This window comes from Notolepis coatsorum (genome assembly GCF_963971535.1).
Source record: "Notolepis coatsorum genome assembly, chromosome: 1".
NCBI classification, from domain to species: Eukaryota; Metazoa; Chordata; class Actinopteri; order Aulopiformes; family Paralepididae; genus Notolepis; species Notolepis coatsorum.
The window spans coordinates 294,226,983-294,232,982 of NC_140165.1; positions in this window are offsets into that span (position 1 = coordinate 294,226,983).

A 6,000-nucleotide genomic window follows, 5' to 3' on the forward strand; every position below is an offset into this window, starting at 1 on the left:
ATTGTCGCAGTGAAAGGGTTAACCCTTTGTCGTGTGGCAGTGAAAGGGTTAACCTTCTGTAGTGTGGTTGTGAAACGCTTAACCCTTTGGTAGTGTGGTAGTGAATGATTTAAATTGGCGTTTAGTTTTGCTCTTGGTCGCCTGGTGTGGCTATTGTATTGTCATCAGGCCATATAGCCTACACACTACTAGTGAATGCATGTTTGGCAAACGTAAACAAAAAAAAGCATTTAGCATTTTCACTAAGAGGGAGGGAATTAAAGACATGATCCAGAAAGGGAGCACCTCTTCAAACTCTTCTCCTCAGCGTTGGTTTAAGGATGGAATATATTTACTCTGCAATCCCACTTTTATCTTTAAAACCCTTTTATCCCTTTATGTCCCCCGCAAATCGCTCAATGGATTATACGAGGCAATTAACGCGCTTGGATAGTGAAAAGAAGTGGAATTAATGTTACTTCTACACGTTTGAGTTAAAAAGCCTCACGCCGATAATCCGAGGGGAAGACAGAGCGGTATTTGCAGCGGGGTTGGAGGGTTTTTCCTGTGTCCATGTCGTCGAGGATTCTCTGGCTGCCGCCTAATATGAAGCATGTGAGGGTGAACTGACCTGACCGGAGACTGAACAGAGGGACGTGGTATATCGTATATATCTGCTATTCTTTCAATTTGGCACCTTTTGTAAGACTGAAAAAAATACTATGCTACATTAAATTATATTATTTGCAGTACAGCGGATTAATCTACAGTAGCAGGAATTCCCTTACTTTTATCATCCGCACCATTGCATGGCTCAGGGGCCCTATTTAAGAACGTTTCTTAGACAGATTTTGTGCTTACAACCAAATCCAAGTGGAAGTTCTGACAGTATATGGGGCGACAGTAGAGGTAGAGCAGTCGTCTGGTAATCCGTCGTCTGGTTCGATTCCCGCTTCTCACGAGCGGCGTGTCGATGTGTCCTTGAGCAAGACACTTAACCCCTAATTGCTCCCGATGAGCAGGATGGCTCCTTGCATGGTTGCCTCTGCCATCGGTGTGTGAATGTGTGAGTGAATGGGTAAAATGTGAGGAACAAATTGTAAAGCGCTATATAAAAATGCAGCCATTTAACAGTATATATACAAACGTTATAAATAACTATTTCATTTGTTTTCTTTGAATGAAATCTGAAGTGATAGTACAATGAAATATAGGACTCCTTTTTCTTTTATTTATTTTTTAATCAATGAAGCGTCCGGATGCCGTCCTTTCAGGAACTAATGACGTGGACGTGTAATTCCCATCATTATAGGCATACGTTGAGCGTAATAATGCATGTCATCTCATTCATTAAGGTTTTCTGTTGTGGACTGGTGCTTTAGCGTGATAAGGGCTTAGTGTGAGCAGGAGGACTGATATGAACACTCCCTACGGCGGGGGTTACAGGGGCACGATGACGATCAGGTCCTCCCTGTCTACTAAAGCCTCCCAAGGGCCCCGTAGTAGAGGTCACACTGGGCTCCTTTACATACCAGCCCCACAGTACATGAGATTTCAAGGGTGAAACGTGAAAAAAAATCCCCTTTTAATTTCATATTTTTGCTATTACACAGTAAGTATTTCCCTCTCAATAACCGACTCACTAAATGATGATGGATTTTTAACATTACATCGCGCTAGGCATTACTCAGGACAGTCTATCTCAATTTACATAGCCTAACGAAGCACAACGCCTCTAATAGAGGCAAGGAGTGCTGATATTGAGAGTCAATGTTTGTTTGAATTGGCTGGGCTTTTGCTGGTAATGATTATGAAGCAGACATCGGGGGGCTATTTGGACAAGAGGGGGAGCGAGTTGGTATGTGGATCAGGCAGATGGTTGGCTGGACAGCGTGTTGATAATAGCAACATTAGTCTGTTGGGAAACAACATTATGCTCAAGGTCAATGAGAGCTGAAGAATGGCACACCGTAATGGCTTGGGCCTTGTGTGTACAGTCCCCCCAGCCGAGTGGGGATGTGCAGATACCGTATGCTGCATGGGGGCCAAGTGGTCTACCCGGGGCCGTTATGATATTATCCCTCAAGTGAAATAACCGTCTACGCCTAAGTCAGTGGAATAAGGTTGTGTGGCGAATACGTGGCACACACACTCAGGGGCGTAGCTGGGGGGGGGGGGGTAGCTTAGGATGATTCCAAGGGCCCAGCACTGGACATCACTCAGGTGTATTATTGATGCTCTCATTGATACTATGTTTGTTTCTGAAGTGTGTGTGTGTGTGTGTGTGTGTGTGAGATATATATATAGAGAGGGGGGGCTTTGGTAGACTATTGCATTGGTCCATTCATTGAAGATGAACGCAATGCGACATCCTTTACTAGGCTCACCCACCAACAGTGCAGGTGCTGAACTGCTGATCCGAATGTATAGGTAAAAACCATATTATGCGTTTTCATCAATAAAAAAATGGCCAAAAAAATTTCCGCTCGCGCCCTTACGCCGCGCGCTCGCATTCACTGGGGGCCTACAAATACATTCTTTCATGGGGCCCAGAATCTGGAGCTACACCCCTGCACACACACTGGAATTGTGTAGAAACCCATCTGATCTTTTTTATTTCCATTTTAGATATTGGGAGTAAAAACCTTACTGGTGAAAGTCAAGTCCTTTTTTGAGTAGACTCTTTAAAGGACTGTTTGTGACACATTAGCTATGCTTCTTAAAAAGGTGCCTTTAATGCCGCTTCATCTACTTTAAATTCCCTTCAGAAATGACATTCCGTTTGTCCCCACCCCCTGGTTCAAAAGCTGCTATACTTATACTATGGAGACTGTATGCTATTTTGCAATTTAAAACATTGGATCAGCTTGAAACGTTTCTTGGCATTGCTAAGTCTGTTTAAAACGATGAATACAACAAACAAACAAAAACAACAAAGAAAAAAACAATACAACTTTGTGTATTTCCCAGAGAAACACACCACTACATCTAACAGAACAGCCCTCCGGGAAACGGCTGTTCCATGGCACAACAAAAGGGGTGAAAGGGTGAACTTTATTCAAGTTAATAATTATTTTCCTTGGCAAATATTGTTAGATATGGATGTATCAGAGAGCGCTTCTAGCACTATGGGTAATCCCTGAACAGCCATTGGCTCCTGAACACCATTCTACTATAGCAGCCAGCCAATTATATACAGTGAGTGGTGCATAAATGTTTCCATAATTCTATGCCCCCAAGGGTATAATGCCACATATTACCCACCTTCTCCGGTTCACTTTGTTCAGCAAAACTATCTCATATAACTAGAGATACATCCATATCATTATATATTGTTAGCGCTTTGCTTCAAAGCTAGCACTATGGGTAACCAGTAAAGTGAAGTGAAGCCCAAAAGAGTACGCCCCACTGGACCTATCCATGTACCACATACAAATATAGTTTCAAGCAGGGCATGTGGCTGGCTGCACAAGATGATCTCAATTACCCCCTTCCAGGGGTGAGGCTTGCAATCTCAATTACCACCCGACCTCCTAAAAATGTAATACACATTTGTATTGTGCACTATGTCACTATACTGCATAAGGTCTTAAAATAGACAAGAAAATATAGGGAAAATCCATTATTTGTGGTGCCCCCCCCCCACACACCAGTAACCAGAAACCCAAACGTGCCACTGCATAAATCCACGATGCAAGCCACTTTCCCTCATTTCCCTGCTGGACTGGAGAGGCGAGGAGGATTGAAGTAGTATTCTGTCACTGTGTAAAGTTCATCCCGAACCACGTCATCAATGAATGTATGCTCAGATGGATTAATGATGATAGCATGGCCATAACCTATAGGTCTGAACAACACGTTAATTGATGAACGCTATTGTAGCTATAGCTAGCTGTGCGTTTGTCATTTAACGTGTTGTTGCGCTAACACATTAGGGTTAAAGTAATTTGAAGATGTGATTGGAAACAGTCTGTGCTGTTGATCGAGTCTCGACAATGCAGCCACGTGCAACTTTCTAATGGAATCAGGGGGGGGGGGGGGGGGATTCCTATCCTATCCTATATCCTCAGCTGATAATCCTCTATTTTGGTCTGACATGTACCCAGTAGACCTTATATCCTCAATATTACAAACCTCGAAACAGCTGCCTCTTTTTATTAGATAGAAATCATAATTTATTGACATCTTGAGATAAACAATACCCTGGCCTGTCCTACAACAACAATAGTTTGGTTGTTCACAGAGCTCATTAATCATCTACCCCTTTAGGGCATGGAATCTAACCTACAAATGATCTAAAATGGTGAGTCCTCTTAGTGACAGTGACCAGATACATAAACAAGTAAAAGGAAGGGTAAAAGTGGGACACCTCCAGCTTTTCTTCCAGGAAAAATAAACATGGGCAGAGTGTTTGCATAAGATGGAGGAGATCGAGAGACGGGAGAGCAACAATGAAGAAAAAGAAGATGAAAGAGAAAGTTGGAGAGAGAGGAGAGAGGCCAGGGAATGAACGAGGGAGATACCGGTATGAGTGATGAAGAGCTGGGTAAGAAGAATGAAGGACGAATCAGAAGCAAGAGCCAGTGAGAGACAACAGAGAGAGAGAAAGGGAGAGGGAGAGAGAGAGAGCGAGAGAGAGTGAGACAGTGATGGAGAGATGGATCAACAGAGAGGGAGATGGATGGACAGAAAGATAGAAACTGAGAGGCGGAAATTGAAGGGAGACAGAGTGAGATTAAAAGTCCAGCTGGACCTCATGGTATGTTAGTTCTCCGGCTGTATCTTTTTTTTTTTTTTTTTTACAAATTCCAATATAGCAACATGCCAGTTCAAACCATTAGGCGAGAATATATGTTCATTAACAGGAATAAAATGGAAATATGAGGGTTATTTTCACAGGCGGTATTTAACACATCATATAATAGTAACATAGAACTTTTACCAGGAATTAACAGGAATAAAATGGAAATATAGGGGTTATTTTGACAGGCTGTATTTAACATGTCATATGCAGATAGAAACATAAACCTGTTACCACATCATAAGCACTAAGCAGACCTAATTGCAAATACATTTTACAATGTTGTGAGTTGAACTTTAAAGCTAAGGGACACTTTAGCTAGGGACACATAATCTCATACATATCTCACATGTGTGCACATATACATTTGGGTCTCTGATGGGCCTACTAACACACAAACTGTGAAATAAGACAACCCGGTTCAGATTCTTCTGCCTAGGTCAGAAAACATGTGATTTAACCACCCGTTCAGATATGCCTCTCCATCATATGTCAATCATCACAGGATCACAGACAATGCGCAATCCTTGACTCGTGTGTGCATGTGAAAAACCTGCTGGTAAAAAATGGTTGTTTAGCTACTCATAAACGTTCAATAAAAAATGTTCCCCACCAAACAGATTTTTAGGCGACAGGTAAAGTGTGCATTTGTGATCTTACCTCATATTTGATCCACAATGCCTAGTTTGACTGTTTGATCTGAATTTCATGAGCCGTCCGCGCAGTTCCGGAGCACAGAGTTGTGGAGCTGCAGCTTGTTTGCATTTGAAGCTACAGACAGAAAACAGCCTGTTGCTGGACTGAAAAAGGGTATAGAGGCATGCTAATGTGTGACCTTGTATGAGTTTGAATATGTCCTCCAGTGATGTCATTGGAGGACACAGAATCCTTGTATTTATTACAGCTCAATGAAATGATGGACATGAAAAAATAGCAATCCCTAATGCAGTCGCTGTTGCTATTTTAACATCAACATAATTTCATTGAGCTGCAATTAACACAACACAAGGATTCAGTGTCTTCTGATGATATCACTGTAGGACATAGGCAGACTGTCAGACTTGTGTGGAACATGGTTTTGATTTTGTGTCAAATGTATCTGCATTGTTGTGAATTAAAAGAGTTGACTCCTTACAACAACAAGAAATACATTCCCTATGATCCCACTCCAAAGACCTTTTGAACTGTAGGCCCAACTTTATTGTGGGCTCAATAACACT